We start from the raw sequence: 20,820 nt of genomic DNA, 5'->3' as shown, positions 1-20,820 counted from the left end.
GATAAAGAGATTGCACTGCAGTACTTGTATGAGGTGAATTGAAAAATACTATTTATTTTTTTTACAGTGCAAATATTTGTAATAAAAAAAATCTAAAATGCGCACTGTACACTATATATTCTGTGTTGTAATTGAAATCAATATATTTGAAAATATAGTAAACATGCAAAAATATTTAAATTAATGGCATTTGATTATTGTTTAACAGTGTGATTAATCGCGATTAATTTTTTTATCACGTGATTAATCATGATGAATTTTTTTAATCACTCAACAGCCCTAATAAAAATCACTCTCCTGAATCTAAGCAAGGTGTTCATTGAACCTGTTTGCTTTCCCAGCCATCGTGAGTACATCCCTGGGCAGGGGTGTCAGAACATCTGTGGCAGTGGAGAGGTAACCTGTGGCAGAACTAGGGTGGCCAGTGGGCCATGACACCTCCCCTTTGTAACATGGGCATAGTGTGGAGGTCAGGGACTGGCATTCCTCCCCCCAAATGGCAAGCCTCAGCAGGGGCAATGCTGGGGTGAGGAGGGGGGCTTGCGGTGGGCTATAGCCATCATATTTTCCTTCACCACCACCCCCCATAGCCGCTGCTGCTCTCTGGCACCCAAGGCACCACCCCTTGCCCAGTCCAGAAGCTGGTCCCAAGCAGTAGTAAGAGACACCATGGGAGCCTGGGCCACTGTGGGGAGTCCCAGACTCTCCACCTGCTCTGGGCAGGGGGATGAATGCTCAAAAGCAGCACCTGGTCTATGTGCCCGCACCCTGCCTGCCTGAGGCTTGCAATTTGCGGGGGCAATGCTGACCCCTGCCACACAAACTATACCCATGTTAAACCGTGGGTGGCCATGCCCCCCCCAATTCCAGCACTCCTGTCCCATTGACCTGCCAGGTTCCGGCATCCCTGTCCAGTGGTGGGGGAAGGGGTGAGCTATCACAAGGGGGGGCACAAAAGCACTACTGTTTGTGGTTTGAGCAGTTTAAATGAATACTACCACCATCTCCCATAGATGACCCTAGCTGATATCATGCTCTTGAAGGTAAGAGAGGTGGAAAGGGAACAGCTGCTGCATGCCTCCAGGTACAGACCAGGTCCTTATGCTGCTATGCGATGTACTGCGATGATGCTTGCCGAACTAATATTGGAGTGACATGGGAAAGTGTCCTACCATGGTGGAAGAAATAAGGCAGCCATCCCCAAAAACCTTCTATAATAGATTGCAGACTACCTTCATGAAATTTTCCTGGAGCTCTCTATGGAGAATTCCCAGGACATCCCTGTGTACATAAACAATCTGTTTCACAGGGCACGCTCTGACTAGCAGGTCCAGCCACCAAGAAGCAGATAGCCACTCTACCACCACTAGCTATTTAAATAAAAAATAGCAAATAAGAACATGTACCCTCACAATATTAATGCTAAATGCGTACTCCCCACAGGTTCCTTCCTCGGTATCACATTCAGCCATGCTGTGGCACTGTGACTGGCTGGACTACTCCGGAGTTACAAATAACTCCTGGCTCTCCAGGACAATGGATCCCCCACTTGCCTGTCTCCCATTTTCTCCCTCATCCAACACCTCCTCCTCAGCATTGCCTGGGGTGGCTCAGGACTCCGACTCCTCTGAAGTATCCATGTGGCTCTTGGCGGGGCGGGGGGAGCTCTCCATGCCGAACAAACAGGAAATGGAAATTCAAAAGTTCCTGGTCTTTTAACAGGGGAGGGACTCTTTCCTGTGTTCCTGGCTACTGGGCAGCAGAGTTGAGAATGGTGACAAGAGCGGTCACAGTGGAGCATTGTGGGACACTTCCTGGAGGTCATCTAAGTCAACGTAAGCAAGACAGTGTCTACACTGCTGCTACGTTGACTTAACGACATTGACTTAAGCACTACACCTCTCACGGAGGTGGAGTCATTAAATCAACATAGCAGGAAAGTTACAGCAATGCGAGGGATCTGGTAGTGTAGATACAGACATTTTTAGGTTAACGTAAGCTGCCTTATGTTGATATAACTCCATAGTGTTGACCAGACATCATTAAGATTGTACGTGCAACCTGAATTTTGATATTTCCTAATTTGAGTGCTTGACTTTCCACTAGGCTGGGCTTAGTGTTCTTTTGTGTGTAATACAATATACATACACACAAAAGCTTGCATTCGGGTATATGTAACATACACTAATACATATCTACCTATTTGAAGTGGCGATATGATAGCCACATGATAAATTTGATTAATAATACATATTTTATGTTTCACCAACCCTCTGCTTCACTTATCTATCTCCATGTGGACTTCTAACATAGCAACTCTACGAGCAGCCTCAAAGAACCACCATTTTAAAGAAGACTGCAAGAACAATCTTTTCCTCTTTCCTCAGCAAATGTGGAATTTCTTCCCCAGCACAGAGACTATTCACTTTGTGACTGAGTAGCAGATTTAAGGTCTCATTTCTTATGAGTCTTCATGGCTAGAAATGGAAGGTGCACACTACTGAAACAAGATGTATGCATTCACAGCTTCTCCAGTGGGACACAACACTTTTTGGAAGATAGGCTTTAGCCAAATACAAGTTATTAGGCTCAATACAGGGGCCATGGGGTGTAATCTAATGGACTGTGACATACAGGTGGTCAGACTAGATGATCTAATGGTTCCTTTTGGCCTAAAACTATTACTCTAGGAGCATTTACTGTTAATCCTCAAACAATTCCAAGATATCTTGAACTCATTACATTCTTTATGAGAAAACTATTTTGGATAATTTTTTGGAGTTTCTAAAATTTGTTTTGTTTTAATTTTCCTCTACCCCAGAGGCCTGCACAGTTGGACTCAAAATTCCAAGAACTTTTATATGTGGATAAATATGAAAAATAGTATCAATATTTTTAAGCTTTACACATTTTAGAGATTTGGGATGACCAGAACAACTCCCTTGAGTAATGTGGCCATCCCAAACTCATGCAGATAAAAATTTCATCACACCACTCCATCACATAATCTCTACATACAATGACCTCAGTTGGAAGATGCAGTGGAAGTGCAAAATGTAAATATTTACATTCAGGGATGCACAGGTCAAAGAAAAATTGTAAAAAAGTTTTATAAAAGGAAGTCAAACACAAGTGTCATCCGTCAGAATAAAAGCAAAGCCTGAAGATAAAATCAAAGAGAATGATCATTCACCTTTTGCTTCATCATATGTTGTTTCTTCTGTTTATGTAAAATTAGATTTGAGAAAGTGAAAACATCTGATTTTACAGTATGCAGAAAAAGACGGTTACTCACCTTTGTAACTGTTGTTCTTCGAGATGTGTTGCTCATATCCATTCCAATTAGGTGTGCGCATGCTGCGTGCACGCTCGTCGGAAGATTTTTACCCTCGCAACACTTGGTGGGTAGGCTGGGCACCTCCTTTAGTGGCGCCGCTATGGTGCTGGATATATATCCCTGCTGACCCAACGGCCCTTCAGTTCCTTCTTGCCAGCTACTCTGACAGAAGGGAAGGAGAGCGAGTTTGAAATGGATATGAATAACACATCTCGAAGAACAACAGTTACAAAGGTGAGTAACCGTCTTTTCTTCTTCGAGTGCTTGCTCATATCAGTTCCAATGAGGTGATTCCCAAGCCTTACCTAAGCAATGAGGTCGGAGTAAGATGTTGCAGAATGCAAAACTGCTGAGCCAAAGGCTGCATCATCTCTGGACTGTTGAACCAGAGCATAATGAGAGGCAAAGATGTGGACCGAGAACCGGGTAGCTGCGCGAATTTCTCCTGGATGGGCACATGAGCCACGAAGGCGGACAATGAAGCCTGAGCTCTGGTAGAATGAGCAGTGAGGTGGCTTGAGGGATCATGAGCCAAGTCATAACAAGTACGGATGCACACCGTCACCCAAGATCAGATCCTCTGGGAGGAGACCGGTAGGCCCTTCATTTGGTCTGCCACAGCAACGAAGAGTTGGGGCGTTTTACGAAAGGGTTTTGTCCGCTCAGTATAAAATGTGAGCGCTCTATTGACGTCTGGGGAGTGCAATTGTTACTCCCATCGTGATGAGTGTGGCTTCGGGAAGAAGACCGGAAGGAAGATATCCTGGTTGACATGAAAGGCCGATACCACCTTAGGGAGGAACGCCAGGTGTGGTCGCAACTGCACCTTGTCCTTGTGAAACACGGTATACAGTGGGTCCACTGTGAGAGCCCGAAGCTTGGAGACTCGTCTGGCCGATATAATGGCTACAAGGAAAGCTGTCTTCCAGGACAGGTATAGTAGCGAGCAGGTTGCTAACGGCTCGAATGGGGCAGATATAAATCTGGTTAGAACCAGGTTGAGGTCCCAGGTAGGGGAGGGGCGGCGTACTTGGGGGTATAGGCGCTCTAAGCCCTTGAGGAACCTAGAAACCATAGGATGCGAGAACACAGAGCGGCCACTTTCCCCTGGGTGGAAGGTAGAGATGGCCGCCAAGTGTACCCTCAATGATGATACCGCTAGGCCCTGCTGTTTGAGAGACCAGAGGTAGTCCAAAATGGTGGGGATCGAGACCTCGGTGGGAGTAACATTCTGCGATACGCACCAGCAGGAGAAACGCTTCCACTTGGCCAGATACGTTGACTGAGTGGAAGGTTTCCTGCTACCCAAGAGTACTTGTTGTACTGAGGCAGAGCAACGTAACTCTGACTGGCTTAATCACGCAGCAGCCATGCCGTGAGGTGAAGAGACTGCAGGTCTGGGTGGTGAAGTCTGCCGTGGTCCTGAGTTATGAGGTCTGGGCGAAGAGACAGGATAATTGGGTTGGCTATCGACAGGTCGAGCAACATGGTGTACCAGTGCTGCCTGGGCCACACTCGAGTGATCATGATCAAGCGAGCTTCATCCCTGCAGAGCTTTAGCAGGACCCTGTGAACCAGCGGGAATGGTGGAAAGGCGTAAAGCAGTTGGCTTGTCCACGGCATCAGGAAAGCGTCCGAGACTGAACCTGGGGAGAGACCTTGGAAGGAGCAGAACATCTGGCATTTCCTGTTCTCACGGGAAGCGAAGAGGTCTATGTGGGGAAATCCCCACTTCCAGAAAACAGAATGAATAACGTCCGGACGAATCGACCACTCGTGGGACAGGAATGATCTGCTGAGTCAATCCGCCAGAGTGTTCCGAACCCCTAGGAGAAAGGACGCTACCAGATCTATCGAGTGGGCTATACAAAAGTCCCAGAGTTGGATGGCTTCCTGACAAAGCAGGGAGGACCATGTCCCTCCCTGCTTGTTTATGTAATACATGGCCATTGCGTTGTCTGTGAACACTGAGACACAACAGCCTTGCAAATGCTGTTGAAATGCCTGGCACGCAAGGCAGACTGCTCTCAGCTCTCGGACATTGATATGCAAGGCCAGCTCATGAGATGACCAAAGGCCTTGAGTGCAAAGATGTCCAAGGTGAGCACCCCAGCCGAGAGATGACGCGTCCGTCGTCAGGGACGTAGAAGGCTGAGGCGGATGGAATGGCATCCCTGAACACACCAGGGAGGGTATCAGCCACCAGTCGAGGGAGCTTAGGGTGCTTGGGGAAATGGTGACTGTAATGTCTGTGGCGTCTCTGCCCGGGTGGTATACCAAGTTGAGCCAAGATTGGAGGGAACGCAGGTGTAACCTGGCGTGTTTGGTCATGAACGTGCAGGCAGCCATGTGACCCAGGAGACCGAGACAAGTGCGAGCCAAAGTCGTCGGAAATTTCTGCAGGCCTCGGATAATTGTTACCATCGCCTGAAACTGAGGCTGTGGTAAGCAGGCTCTGGCGAGATTGGAGTCCAGGATGGCCCCAATGAAGTCTATCCTCTGTGTGGGAACCAGAGTGGATTTCTCTGTATTGATCATCAGGCTTAGACGTATGAATAGGTCCTTGACGATGCCCACATGATGGGTGACTTGTGTCTCAGAGGTCCCTCGGATGAGCCAGTCATCCAGATACGGAAAAACATGTATCCGACTGCGGCGGAGGGAGGCGGCGACTACAGCTATGCACTTTGTGAATACTCTTGGGGCTGTAGAGAGGCCAAACGGTAGGACCGTAAACTGGAAATGCTGATGGTTGGCTACAAACCGGAGGTACCGCCTGTGTGGAGGATAAATGGCGATGTGAAAATATGCGTCCTTTATGTCGAGGGCGGCATACCAGTCTCCGGGATCCAAGGATGGGATGATGGTCCCCAGGGATACCATGCGGAACTTCAACTTTATCTGGAACTTGTTGAGTTCTCGCAGGTCTAGGATAGGTCTAAGACCTCCCTTTGCCTTGGGGATTAGGAAATAGCGGGAGTAGAACCCCTTGCCCCTTTCGTCCTCTATGGCTCCCATGGCAAGGAGTGTCCGCACCTCTTGTTAGAGGAATTGCTCGTGAGAGGGGTCCCTGAAGAGGGACGAGGATGAGGGGTGGAAGGGAGGGGGCAAAATAAACTGGAGGTGGTACCCAAGTTCCACCGTGCGTAGGACACAATGATCTGAAGAGAGGAAAAAGGAGGGAAAGAATCCTGGAAAGTAACTGGTACACCATCTTCACGCGCACCTTCAAAAGTTTGGCTTTGGCCCCGTGGGTGGTTTGGTGGGACCCTGATTTTGGCCCCCTTGGGGTCCTGACTGTCATCTATGATCAGCTCTACCATGCCTTCTGCCAAAGTCCTGCCTCTGTCTAGGCAGAGGGTAAAGGCAGTGAGGCTGGGGGCGGAAAGGCCAGCGCTGAGTCACCAGCGTGTGCATGCCGAGAGAGTGCATAATGACCCTGTTGTCCTTCAGGCTTTGCAGCCTAGGGTCCGTCTTTTCAGAAAACAGGCCTCTACCATCAAAGGGCAGGTCCTGTATCATATGTTGCAGTTCCGACGGGAGGCCTGAGACTTGAAGCCATGAAATGCGTCTCATGGCAACTCCGGATGCCAGAGTCCTGGCTGCAGAGTCAGCTGCATCCAATGAGGCCTGGAGGGAAGTTCTCGCCACTTTTTTCCCTTCCTCCAAGAGGGCCACAAACTCCTGACGGGAGTCCTGAGAGACTAACTCTGTAAACTTGGCCACTGCCGCCCAGGTGTTGTAGTTGTAGCGGTTAAGCAGGGCTTGTTGGTTTGCCACCCGGAGTTGGAGGGCCCCTGCAGAGCGTATCTTACGGCCCAGTAAGTCCATGCGCCTAGCCTCCTTTGATTTTGGAGCCGGAGCTTGCTGGCCATGACGTTCCCTCTCATTGACAGACTGTACGACAAGGGAGCAGGGAGCAGGATGGACGTACAGGTACTCTTACCCCTTGGAGGGCACCATGTACTTGTGCTCAACTCCCCTGACAGCGGGTTGAATGGAGGCTGGAGACTGCCAGATGGTATCAGCATTGGCCTGGATCGTTCAGATAAATGGTAAGGTCACTCTTGTGGGGACGTCAGCCAACAGAATATCCACCACCGGGTCCTCTATCTCCGGGACCTCCTCCACCTGGAGATTCATATTGAGTGCCACACGTCTCAGGAGGTCCTGATGGGCCCTCAGGTCAATTGGAGGAGGGCCCGTGGAGGATGTCCCCGCCACCGCCTCACCGGTGAGAGAGAAGGAAGAGGAAAGACCAGGGACAAGCGGGTCCTGTGTGGCCTCATGCTCTTGGATGCCCTCCGGCTCCTGTGGGATCTGGGAGTCTGGTGGCTGAACTGGCGCTTCCTCCGTACTGGTAGAAGGGGGGAGGCTGATAGTCGCCTCTGGCACCCAGTGCTCCGATGGGGCAGAGTGAGATGGGACCAGAGGTACACCTTGGGCCTGATGACACGCCCAAGGCATCCAGAATGACCACTGATGGGGGCCTTGATCTTGGGCCTGGGTCTCCTGGAAGATTCTGGCGGGCACATCGGAGTCACGGTCCTGTGCATAGGAACTGTCCACATGAGACGACACCGATGCATGTCGGGATGGCCACGGAGGGGCTGAAAAACCCTGGGAAGAGTCTCCCTCTCTGATTGATCTTTCTCTGTGTGGCACCAGGGAACGGTACCGGGAGCCATACAGGTACCGAGAACGAGTTCGGGACCTACAACCGGAGCGGTGCCGGGAGGTCAACCGGGATCTCGAAGCTCGGCATCTGGAGTGGCTATGAAAGTCACAGTGCCTGAAGCGGTGCCAGGAGCTGGATTGGTGGCGAGAGTACCGGGCCAGCGAACGGGATGCTGATCGGTGCCGCGAGTGCGACCGGTGCCGAGAAGGGGATTGGTGCTGGGACTGCGAGCGGCGTTGGGACCGGGATCAGCGACAGGACCTGGAATGCTGGCGGGATCATGATCGTGAGCGGTGCCACTCTGCGGTGCTGAGAGAGGGTAGTCTCATCAAGGCAGCCTTGCCCACAGATTGTATGACCCGCACCGACAGTGCCAGGGGTTGAGGCAGCGCAGACTCTGTCATTGCGATCAGATCCCTCGCCGTGGAAAACGTCTCCGGCTTGGAGGGAATAGTGAGCTCAACCATAGTTCTCAGCAAGGAGCTTTGAGGCACCGGACTCGACGGCCCTTGTGGGACCGGAATCAACAGTGCCAACGATGTCGGTGCCGCAGCAGGTGTAGGTGCCAGGAGGTCCGAGCTAGCCGGGTGCTCTGGCTGTGGTGCAGATGGCACGGAAGCAGCGGACGTCTTATGCCTCTTCACCTTGGGGAGAGAGAACGGTGCTGAGCAGACACTGGTGCCGGAGATGGTCAGTGCCGAGAGGCCTTAGCGGTACCGGTGCGATCCGGTGCCGAAGAAGCGCTTCTTCCAGCGGATTGACCAGCGCTCGGTGCCGAGGGCGGAGGAGTAAGAGCTGCCTCCATCAGGAGCTGTTTGAGACAAAAGTCTCGCTCCTTCTTCGTCCTCAGCTTGAAGACCTTGCAGATCCGGCACTTATCGGCTAGGTGGGAGTCCCCGAGGCATTTAAGGTAGGAGTCGTGAGGATCTCTTGTTGGCATCGGCTTGTGACATGCCGAGCACGGTTTGAAACCCGGTGAACCAGGCATGGCCCTCAGCACCGGGTGCGGGGAAGGGGCTAATCCCCGAACCGCTCTTAACTATATACACTAACTATATTATAGAACTAATAAAACTAACTGCAAGTATAGAAATTTCAACTAAATACACAAGAATAATGAGAGAACTACGAGTACCTAGGGAGGTGGAAGGTCAGCTAAGCTGCATTCCACTGTTCCAACGACCGACACAGGCGGTAAGAAGGAACTGAAGGGCCGTGGGGTCAGCAGGGGTATATATCCAGCGCCATAGTGGCACCACTCCAGGGGGTGCCCAGCTGACCCACCGAGTGTTGCTAGGGTAAGAATCTTCCGACGAGCGCACACACCTAATTGGAATCGATATGAGCAAGCACTCGAAGAAGTTATTTTTCCAGACAAAACTCTGTGACTCTTGCAAACTGGGATCAGTAACAGGTTGTGGTAAAATGCTTATTTGAATCATTGCAACTGGGACCCGTTCTCAGAATTGTAGAGATTAGGCCGGGGTGGGCAAACTTTTTGGCCCAAAGGCCACATTGGGGTTCTGAAATTGTATGGAGGACTGGGTAGGGAAGGCTGTCCCTCCCCAAATAGCCTGGCCCCCACCCCCTATCCAAACCATCCCACTTCCCACTCCCTGACTGCCCCCCTCAGAACCTCCAACCCATCCAACCCCCCCTGCTCCCTGTCCCCTGACTGCCCCCCAGGACTCCCTGCCCTTTACCCAGACCCCCTCTGCTCCCTGCCCCCTTACCATGCTGCTCAGAGCGGCAGCAGCTCGCAGCCGCGCTGCCTGGCAGGAGCAGTGGGCCACTGAGCACTGGCAGCGCGACGTGCTGAGGCTGTGAGGAGAGGGGGGACAGCAGGGAAGGGGCTGGGGTCTAGTCTCCCCGGCCAGGACCTCAAGGGCCAGAAAGGATGGTCCTATGGGCCAGATGTGGCCCATGGTCCATAGTTTGCCTACCTCTGGATTAGGCAATAATTCAGCCACTCATGGAAAACACAACAAAGTGACTTAGTGGAAGGTTATGCCTGCTTGGGTAATTTTTTACGTTGTGTTTATGTTATCTTCCCATTCTAGGCCTCAACACCAACTCTCTCATCTACCAAAGCTTTTAACTGTAATTTACTTCATGTCACAATGAAGTATTTAGGTCAATGTGGGGAGGAAGAAAAACTCAGTCACCCACAATTTTTAGCACATTTATAATTACTATGGAGTGTGTCTAAGGAAAACACTGACCTATCTCCTGTGGAATTACAACATGAATTCCAACCTCAGGTCTCAGGTGTGGTCTCTCAATTATTGGACAGGGAGCCAGGAACTACTGGTTTCTAATTGTTACTCTGACACTAACTCTCCCTTGCCTTGGACAAATCATTTAACTATTCTACCTCATTTTTCCCATCTGAAAATAAGGACCATACTACTTTCTACCTCTCAAGGATATTGAAGGTTAGTCAGTGTTTGTAAAATCCTCCAAAGATAAAAGCTCAGTATACATAGAAAAACCCAAGTCTCTGCACGGGAAAACTGGCTTTAGTGAAAATATTAATATGTATAAACATTTAGTATAACTATCTTCTTAGCTGGCTTACTGCCCTACTTCTCACTGCGTGATAGTCCCCTTAGATTAATGGGAGCAGTGAAAACTGTGTGTCTCTGCACCACCATGAACAGCAGATAAGAAAATAGATGAGAACATCCAGGTTCTAGAGCAGTGGTGGGCAACCTGCCATCTGTGTGCCACACGCAGCCCATCAGGGTAATCTGGTGGTGGGTCGCCAGACTATTTGTTTACATTTGCATGGCTGCCTGCAACTCCCACCAGTGTTCTAGAGAATCAAGATCCTTAACCTTCTCAGTCACTGAGATTTCCCATAATAAACTGGAAAAAAAACAACTATGGAATGTAATCAAGAGGATTTCAAAGCCAACTGGAGTCGATTGCTCAGGCAATTCCCATCTCCCTATGTCCTTCCCTATGGCATTTGAATGCAGCTGATGTTCATGTCTGCACCATTGTACTTGCCACTAACTAGTTCCCTCAGTCTCCAGCTCAAGAGAGGCCAAGGACTGAAAGGACATGAAGACTGGATTCCTTTCTTTCACCTTTTCAGAGACGGCCATGGTTAAGACAAAGGGGGATGTGGTTATGGAAAAAGCTGGTACTGACACACACAGAAACTCTGGATACATACAAGGGATTTCTGTAAGGCAAGCAATTTTTACAGCAATCAAATCAGCTTTTCAAAGTGTTTCATATTATTAAACAAACAACATAAATATACATGTTTTATATATAAAAAACTCACAGCGATAAAAGGTTTGTGACTCTGTATAATAGGGAAATGGTGGCAATAATATCTGTACTGTATTATACAATTACTGTGTATGCCTAATGAGATTTTCAAAGCCAGCTAGGGGATATAGCCACATAACTCCTGTTAATTTCAATGGGAGCCCTGTAGCTAAATCCTCTATTAATTATTATTTATTTATATTGCAATAACATCTAGAAGACTGTAGAAGAGTGGACTCACTGCTAGAGCACCTGCTTGTGGCTAGGCATGGCACTGAGTTTGTGTTTTGGAAATAAAACAAGCCCTTAAGAAAGAGATGTAAAGAGACCGGTTGTTGGGACTACATTTCTCCATCCTCACTGGTGAGGCTGCACATTAGCTTACATGAGACAGAACTGGGAGTTGGGGTAAAAGAATATTAGAAATACCAACAACAACAAAATTTGCTTAGAACTATGTCTTATGAGAGTGCCTGGAGAATCTGGATTTGCAGCATCTAAATTATAAAAAATGTCAAGGAAACAGAAGGCAACTTTTAAATATTTTAGTGCCAAGATGCTCTTTAAAATCCCATACAAATTACTATGATATCATCGGAAATGCAGAGCCTGGTATCTGGAAAAGCAATGCATTTATTCTCTCTCTATATTATATATATGTATGTGGAATTTTATTTATTTGCAGGACAAATTGATCAAAAAAGTAACTTAAATTAGACCATGGATTTGTCTCTATTATATTTTTGTGATTTGCGTCTACTATAATCATATAAATTCATCCATCAATAAACAAATACTCCCATTTTTTCAGGAAAAATCATAAACAAGCTGTGAATGGCAGAGCAGAGATAGCAGTTGCTGACAAACCTTTCTTTGACAGCTATTTTTATAAAACCTAAAATACCTACACAGTCCTGTCAAAAATTACTTTTTAAAAACGGTTTCGTGTGGCAAAAATAATCATCCTTTGTGCCTACGGTGCAGTGTTTATGTGTTTTCCCTTGTTTAGCTTTCAGCCAAGGAATAAATCATTGTTCTTCCAATTTTCCAGCAGTGCTCTTATAGTTTCAAGCAGCATAAAACTGCATTGCAAAACACACAAATCTTCTGTTTTGGAAGGGGGGGGCGGGAAATGCACTCATGGGGTCTCTGTTGTCAACAGAAAAGTATTACTGAAGATACTTTGTTACGGCTCACTTAATGCAGAATTTTTTTGTCTCCTCTGTTTATTCTTCACCCCTCCCATACAATATCTTCCTTTTCTATGTTCTCCATCTCTTAGCTGCAGTTACTGGGTGTTAGTGGTCCTCTATCAGTGGGAGAATAAGTTGGATTCATTCAAGTTTTTTATATACTGGTTCAGACAGCCACTGATTTTTGAAAACATACTATCAAAGACCTGTCTGGATGTCTTGCATGCTGCATGTGGCCTCTGGACTTCATTACTTCAATCAAACAATCACTAAGTAGCAACGCAGCATTTGATAGAGTGCCTGTCGCTATCAGATTATGAATTATGGAATATGTTAAATAATGATTTTATAATACTAATAAAGAAAAATAAAGGACCTGTTTTGTGCACAGGCCCCTACTCAGCAAAACTCTTGAGCACATGCTTAATTTTAAGCATGTGACTAGCCCCATTGATGTCAGTGGGTTTATTCACATGCTTAAAATTAAGCATCTTCATGTTTGCAGGTTCAGGGTTTAAACCTGCACAAGAACAAAATCCCACAGAGTCTAATCCTGCATTCCTTAAGTTCATTGGGTATCAATACCTCACTGGAGGATGATCAGCACATGCAGTATCAGCACCAAATAAGTAAAGTATTTGCAATATTAATGATGCACTATAACCCAGATGCAGATTGCTGTATTTGTGTAATTCTGGGTTTTTGCATTTAAGCTATACTAAGGACTCATCTACACAACCCAGTCACAGCACAGTTAAAATGTATGCTGGGGACAAAAGCTAATGGTATCCCCATAACCATGACCATTTATGTCTATATTTTCCCCTCATACTATGAATCATTCTCTCCACCCTTGTGCAGTCTAGCTGTAGTGTAGACAGAGCAGACCTAAGATTTCTTTTTTTTTTTCTCAGTGAATTTAATGCTCACGTAGTGTACTGGACTAAATCCCTCCATAAAACAGAGAAAACTTGTAAGTAAGTTGTAACCAGATGTGACTAGATTAAAGCCACAGTTCAAGTGAATAGTCGTTTTCCTAACAGTCATCCTGAATTGTCTTACTCTCAATTTCATTCCATTACTCCTAATTAGATGGCAGTGCCCAGAGCCACCCTGAACAGCTCCATCTCTTCCTTACAGTGTTTTCACCCTTCAAACATTTTACCACATCCACCCTCCACCCGCTTTGGCTGAGATTTAGCCAAGTTATACATATCAGGCCAGATTCACTTGTGTTGGCAAACTACGTGTAAATAGTACCTCTGTGAACCAGCCTGGCTCACTATATTGCAGAGGGAGATTCACCCAAAGAATTTGCTCTCCCTCTGATTTCTGCAAGCACAGGTCAAACTCAATCTCCTCTCTACAAAAGCCCCACTGATGAATGCTGCCTAGGGAATGAGCTGAACCAGTTAATGTTCTGGCTGCCCTCATATCACCTCCCTAGCCAACGTACCCACTTTAGAGACTGCACTAACTAGTCGGGCATCTTGCATCATTGGAGTCCCTCTTGTGGTGGACTTTCCAACAGCAGAGCCCTTCAGCAGGGTCTGCAGTAGGCTGCAGTGAACCTGGCCCATTTTGTGATTTGACTCTTCTCTCAAATCAGCATGTCCAATGCACATTTCATTTTGGAGAACTATCTTTAAAGGCAACAGTTCAGCTAGCACAGTTTAAGGTTTGGTTTTCTAAGAAAACTGAGTTTGACTTTGCATTTGGAGTCACAGGTCCACACATTGCTTATCAACGCAGATACAACTTCACCGAAGTCAATGGAGTGTGAAATGTGATAGGGATAGTAAATCTACACTGAAATTGCAACAAAAAATGTTTGTGGAACAAAAAATCAAGTGAAACTAAGGATGGGAATTCCTTATTTTAAAGAATCATAGATTCATAGACTTAAGGTCAGAAGAGACCATTATGGTCACCTAGTCTGACCTCCTGCACAGTGCAGGCCACAGAATCTCACCCACCACTCCTGTAACAAACCCCTAACCTATCTCTGAGGTATTGAAGTCTTCAAATCGTGGTTTAAAGACCTTAAGGTGCAAAGAATCCTCCAGGAAGTGACCCATGCCCCACGCTGCAGAGAAAGGCGAAAAACCTCCAGGGCCCCTGCCAATCTGCCCCGGAGGAAAATTCCTTCCCGACCCCAAATATGGCGATCAGTTAAACCCCGAGCCTGTGGGCAAGAAAAGGAGATGTGAAATGTAACCTGATAAAATGTTGCTAAAGGACACATTAAAGACACTGGGAGTCTTGCCATTGACTTAAATGGGAGAAAGATCAGGCACTAGACAGTGATATCTTTCTACCAACAGCCTGCTGAGCAAGGCCCAGTCTTGCATGGTGCTGAGTGGCTCCTGAAAGGTTCTGGCGAGCACCTTCCTCTCCCATCAACTTCAATACAACAAAGGCACTCTGCACTTCACAGGATTGGGTTCCCCTTATAGGCTCCTTTGATATATCTGTGTATGCCCGATGCCCCTCAGGTATCTGGTCTGGGGATACTGGTACCTTGTAGTTTAGAAAAGCTGCGTTTTTCATGTCAAGAGATGTTAAGAGTAACAAGAAGAATTTCTTCAGGTACGTTAGCAACAAGAAGAAAATCAAGGAAAGTGTGGGTCCCTTACTGAATGAGGGAGACAACCTAGTGACAGAGGATGTGGAAAAAGCTAATGTACTCAATGCTTTTTTTGCCTCTGTCTTCACAAACAGTAGTCTTTTGCCTCTCAGACTACTGCACTGGGCAGCACAGCATGCGAAGGAGGTGACCAACCCTCTGTGGAGAAAGAACAGGTTCAGAACTATTTAGAAAAGCTGGACAAGCACAAGTTCATAGGGCCAGATATGCTGCATCCAAGGGTGCTAAAGGAGTTAGTGGATGTGATTGCAGAGCCATTGGCCATTATCTTTGAAAACTCATGGCGATCAGAGGAGGTGCTGGATGACTGGAAAAAGGATAATGTAGTGCCCATCTTTAAAAAAGGGAAGAAAGATGATTCGGAGAACTACAGGCCAGTCAGCCTCACCTCAGTCACTGGAAAAATCATGGAGCAGGTCCTCAAGGAATCAATTCTGATGCACTTAGAGGAAAGGAAAGTGATCAGGAACAGTCAGCATAGATTCACTAAGGGAAAGTCATGCCTGATTAACCTAACTGCCTTCTATGATGAGATAGCTGGCTCTGTGGATGAGGGGAAAGCAGTGGCCGTGTTATTCTTTGACTTTAGCAAAGCTTTTGATACGGTCTCCCACAGTATTCTTGCTGGCAAGTTAAAGAAGTGTGATGAATAGACTATAAAGTGGATAGAAAGCTGGCTAGATTGTTGGACTCAACGGGTAGTGATCAATGGCTCCATGTCTAGTTGGCAGCCGGTATCAAGCGGAGTGCCTCAAGGTTCGGTCCTGGGGCCGGGTTTGTTCAATATCTTCATTAATGATGGGAGGATGGCGTGGACTGCACTCTCAGCAAGTTTGCAGATGACACTAAACTGGAAGGAGTGGTAGATATACTGGAGGGCAGAGATAGGGTACAGAGGGACCTAGACAAATTAGAGGATTGGGCCAAAAGAAATCTGATGAGGTTCAACAAGGAAAAGTGCAGAATCCTGCACTTAGGATGGAAGAATCCCATGCACTGCTACAGACTAGGGATCAACTGGCTAGGCAGCAGTTCTGCAGAAAAGGACATAGGGGTTACAGTGGATGAGAAGCTGGATATGAGTCGACAGTGTGCCCTTGTTGCCAAGAAGGCTAACGGCATTTAAGGCTGTATATGTAGGGGCATTGCCAGCAGATTGAGAGACGTGATTATTTGTCTCTATTCTGCACTGGTGAGGCCTCATCTGGAGTATTGTGTCCAGTTTTGGGCTCCACACTACAAGAAGGATGTGGAAAAACTGGAAAGAGTCCTGCGGAGGGCCACAAAAATTATTAGGGGGCTGGAGCACATGGTTTATGAGGAGAGGCTGAGGGAACTGGGATTGTTTAGTCTGCAGAAGAGAAGAATGAGGGGGGATTTGATAGCTGCTTTCAACTACCTGAAAAGGGTTCCAAAGAGGATGGATCTAGACTGTTCTCAGTGGTAGAAGATGACAGAGCAAGGAGTAACGGTCGTAAGTTGCAGTGGGGAAGGTTTAGGTTGGATATTAGGAAACATTATTTCACTAGGACTGTGGTGAAGCACTGGAATGGGTTACCTAGGGAGGTTTTTAAGGCCAGGCTTGACGAAGCCCTGGCTGAGATGATTTAGTTGGGGATTGGTCCTGCTTTGAGCAGGGGTTTGGACAAGATGACCTCCTGAGGTCCCTTCCAACCCCGATATTCTATGATTCTATGATATTTATATTTAAAACCTGGATAGGGCTGATAGTCAGAAAGGTGCTTTGCTTAACTGCCAAAATATTCCTCACTTGCACACCTGCACTTCTGGGTGAAGATCCAAAGGCTTGGAGACTGTAAGTGGTATTGCTGTTTGATAAATACTAATGTTGATAGTAGCAGTTTTGCATTAACTGAGCCAATCCAAATTAAATGGATGGCACTGTCCAATCAGCTAAAAATATAGTGCAATCATGTCAGATACTTAACCCTATTGGGAGGACAAATTAGAGAAATGGATTTGAGTTCAGCTGTTTAGGAGTTTAGATTTGCTTATTGACAGTATATTTTGCAATAGCCAATGCTAAAAAAAAAATCAATCACTATTCAGCTATCTTTCTTTTGTCTGAGCTTCTTTCCAAGTCTTCAAGGAATCATATTTGATTAGACATTTAAAAATGATTTCTGCTTCCAGACAGTTATCGTATTTACTTGTATTGACAGTCACTTCTTCAGGTTCAAATTTCAACATGACACATGCTACTTTACTGTATTCAGCAGCAGCCAGATCATTAGTATCCATAAAATAATACAAACACACACAAAATGCTTCTTTTTGTTGCATGAGTAATATATCAACTCTGTTTACTCAGAATGCTTTGTCACACATCTACATTGTCTTGCTTTCCTTGTCCTGGTTTCCTTTCTGATCAGCTTTGATTGCTGAAGAAACCTGCCCTTGAGCTGAACAGTTCAACTCTACATGAACATTTGAAGAAATTTTGTCGTCAATTGTTGATAAACAATTGATAGAAATTGCTGGTGCTCTGTTTTTCAGATGCATTTCTTAAATAAGTGCCACCATAGTTTATCTGCCTACAAAAATAAACATTCCCATTTTTTCAGAACAATTCTAGCTAATATTTCATATCAAAATGAGATTGTCTTTTCCTTTTTCCTCTTTACCACATTTGCACATTTGTCCGCCCCTCCAAAAAATTATGCCCCCATTTTACTCACATGCGTTCAGTGGCATTATGTAATTGAAGGCAGAATTTCACCCTAATAATTTAACACCTGTATCAAGCTGCCCAATCCCACTTTCATATGCAATGCTACTCTAGGTGGTTTGTCATCAGATGGGGGGATGCCAAGTGAATCCTGGCCATAATAGAATTCCTCATTTTTCCCTCACAAGCCCACCTCACTTTCTTCATCCCAATGGACAGCACCACCATTCTCACCATCATTCAGGTTCACAACACTGGGATCAACTTTGACTCTTCTCTCCCTTTTCCTTTCACACTTCCAGGCTGTCTCAAGCCTTCCTGTTTCTTCCACCACAACCCAGCAAAATCCTACACTTCATTTCCCAGAGGCTATAACAGTGATATATACCCACACCACGTCCTGCCTCTCAGTGACTGCAACTGCATCCCAGCAGACCTATGACATTGTTCTCCTCCAGCCCATTCAAACATGCAGCTGCTAAAAATGATCTTCTCTCAATCAAGTCTACATTACTCCCTTGTTTGAACCCTCTCATTGGTCCTTCTTGTCCACTGTAACAAATGGAAAGGCTCTTCCTTACCTTCAAGGCCCTGCAAGACTCCAACCTGGCCTGCAGCTCAGATTTTATTCCTTTTAACATCCCTCCTTATCCTATTAGCTAGTTTGAGCCAGATTTTCAAAGGTATTTAGGCCCCAAAGGATGCAGATAGGTGCCCAATGGGATTTTCAAAAGCACCTAAACAGATTAGGCACCTCACTCTGGGTAGATGCCTAACCTGCTTAGGTGATTTTGAAAATCCCAGTAGGTGTCTATCTGCATCTTTATGCACCCAAATACCTTTGAAAATCTGACCTAAGATTAGCAGCTTCCCCTTCCCCTTTGTTTCTTTCTTTTACTTCCCTCTTCATGCCTTCAGCACTGTCCCCTAGAGATAAAATAACCTCTCACTCCACCAAGCCCTTACCCTGCCTTTGTGCAAAACCCTGCCTAGAGTCTGCCTACTTCTGGGAGGCCCACAAACACTAAACCATGAGAATAGTTTTCTCCACCTCAACATTTATATCTAAATTAATTTCATTGGTAATTGGGAGCTAAGAAATGCAGGAGAGGGTCCCCAGCCTTGACTTTATTTCTTACTGACCGTCACATGATGTCAGGTTTACAAAGTCAAATGAGGTGATCAGTCTCCACTGACTGCTGTTATAATAGAGGCAGCAAATACTCCTCATGGAATTCACCAGTAAGAGAAAACAATAAGTGAGTCAGTGGACACTATTTAGAATCTCTTGAGCTCTAAACAGTACAAGGTTTTAAACTAAAACAGAAAACCTGCAGTACACTGATAGTTACTCTGGGCCAGCAATTAGAGAGCAGACACATGGGCTAGATAAGGGGTCAGCAACCTTTCAGAAGTGGTGTGCCAAGTTCACTGTAATTTAAGGTTTGGTGTGCCAGTAATACATTTTAACATTTGCAGAAGGCTCTCTCTATATTATATAAATAAACTATTGATGTGTTTAAAATAAATAAGGTTTTAAAAATATTTAAGAAGCTTCATTTAAAATAAAATTAAAATGCAAATCTTATCAATTTAGTGTGATCCTTGCCTGGGATCCTTATCTGGGGTTCCAGCCACCAGCCCCGCTCAGCCCACTGCCGGTCTGGGGTCCAGTCGTTGACCCTGCTCAGCCCGCTGCCATCTGGGGTTCCATTCACTCAGCCGGCAGCGGGCTGAGCAGGCCTGGTGGGGGGCTGAGTGACTCAGCCTGCTGGTGGTCTGGGGTTCTGGCTGCCAGCCCCTTGCCAGTCGGGGTCCCAGCTGCCAGCCACACTAAGCCTCAGCCGGGCTGGGTGAGCAGAACCCCAGGCTGGTAGTGGTCTGAGGGGTATTGGTGGCCGGGATCCTCCGGCTGGCAGGAGCTGGCAGACGGAACCCCAGACTGGCAGCAGCTGAGCAGCTCAGCCCGCTGCCAGTCTGGAGTCCTGGCCACCGGCCTTGCTTAGCCCGTTGCCAGCTGAGTGAATGGAACCCCAGACTGGCAGCGAGCTGAGCAGGGCTAGTAGCTGGACCCCAGACTGGCAGCGGGCTGAGTGGGGCTGGTGGCTGAAATCCCAGACAAGGATTCTAGGCCCTGCTCACCGCACTAGCGGTCTAGGGTTCCGTCCGCCAGCTCCTGCCAGCCGAGATCCTGGCCGCCAGCCCCCCCCGCCCCCCTCAGCCTGCTACCAGTCTGAGGTTCCGATCACCAAGGCTGGGAAGGCTGAGGGGAGCCAGCAGCCGGAACCCCAGATTGGCAGCAGGCTGAGTGCTGCTGGCACCCTGCTGAATGATGCCAGCACCCCAGACTGGAAGCAGATGGAGCCACTCAGCCCCCCACCGGTCCCGCTCAGCCCACCACTGTCAGAGTGAATGGAACCCCAGGCCGGCAGTGGGCTGAGCAGCTCAGCCGGTCACCATTCTGGGGTTTGGCCACCAGTTCCTGCCAGACAGGGTCTCAGCCATCCGCCTGCTCAGCCCACTACCAGCCTGGGGTTGCCTGGGGGTCTCCAGGCCAGCAGCAGGTGCTGAGTGGGGCTGGCAGCCAGGACCCAGCTGGCAACGGGGCAATAGCCAGAAGCCCAGAGCAGCGGTGGGCTGAGCTGACGTGACCACTGGACAGGATCCTCTCCTTGTATCTTTTCAAGTTGGATATTCCTTTTCCCTGTTTCAGATTACAGTCTTCCCATCTATATACACATTACCACCTCTTGCCCCCTTTACAAAAGTCTTATCAAAGCTCAACAATTCTCCTGTACCTTAAGCTTACGTTATCATTTAGTTTTCCTCTCACCCTGTGTACCACAGTTTCTTCATCCTCCATTACCTTGTCTGATAGAATTTAGTTCGAGTATCTACTTCACTGAACCATTTAAAAGTCATTCTTAAGCACTCTTGTATTATTTCTATAGTGACTTTCACTTACTATTCTCCAAAAGTGTGTATGCTGTATGC

This window comes from Chelonoidis abingdonii, chromosome 5 (assembly GCF_003597395.2).
Source record: "Chelonoidis abingdonii isolate Lonesome George chromosome 5, CheloAbing_2.0, whole genome shotgun sequence".
NCBI lineage: Eukaryota > Metazoa > Chordata > Testudines > Testudinidae > Chelonoidis > Chelonoidis abingdonii.
This window is presented reverse-complemented; position numbering follows the sequence as displayed.